We start from the raw sequence: 886 nt of genomic DNA, 5'->3' as shown, positions 1-886 counted from the left end.
AGCGTCCCTTCTTTGACCTTTGCTCCTCTTCCAACACACCAGATGTTCAGCACTTGCTCTTTTTCTCCTTCTCTACTGGAACTGTTTCCAGATGTCATGTGGTTAGGTTACCTCACCTTCCTCAGATCTTTCCTCAGATGCCACCTTCTCAGAAGATCCTGGCCCTCCATCCCATGTTATCACCCTCCCCCCAGTCCTTATCCCATTCCCTCCAGTTTCATTTCTTAGCTCTCATCTCCACCTCGCATACACTATGATTTACTTTTTTTATCTTGTCCATTATAGGTCTGTTCGCCCTCCCCATATGAGCTCTGTAAGAACTGAATTTTTTAAAGTTTTTTCATTTTTTGTAGTAATCTCTACACTCAATGTGAGACTCCTACCTATGACCCCAAGATCAAGAGTCATTCTCTCTTCTGAAGGAGACAGCCAGTTGCCCCCGGACTGACTTTTCGTAAACTACTGTATCTCCTGTACCCAAAACAGTCCACAGAACACAGAAGGTGCTTAGTGAACGTGTATGCATGCCTGGAAAAATAAGTGAACGAGAGGAAAAGACTTACGTTAAAGTCTGATATTCATCAACACACAGTTTTCCAGGGCCTATTAGGTACTAGGGACTAGCTAGTCATTGGAATCATTCTCAAGATAAAGACTGTTAAAGACTGTTTCAGAGTCCATGTAGAAGCTGTGTAGAGCCAAAGATGAGGAAGCTATCCAAATCCAAAAATAAAATCAGGAAGTATACAGCGTATGAAAACCTTAGGAAAGGGGCGCCTGGGTGGCTCAGTCGGTTCTTGGCTCAGGTCATGATCTCAGAGTCCTGGGATCGAGCCCCACTTCGGGCTTTCTGCTTAGCGGGGAGCCTACTCCCCACCCCCTGCCT

This window comes from Neovison vison, chromosome 11 (assembly GCF_020171115.1).
Source record: "Neovison vison isolate M4711 chromosome 11, ASM_NN_V1, whole genome shotgun sequence".
Taxonomy (NCBI): Eukaryota; Metazoa; Chordata; class Mammalia; order Carnivora; family Mustelidae; genus Neogale; species Neogale vison.
The sequence above is the reverse complement of the archived record's forward strand: the minus strand, read 5'-3'. Positions refer to the sequence as shown.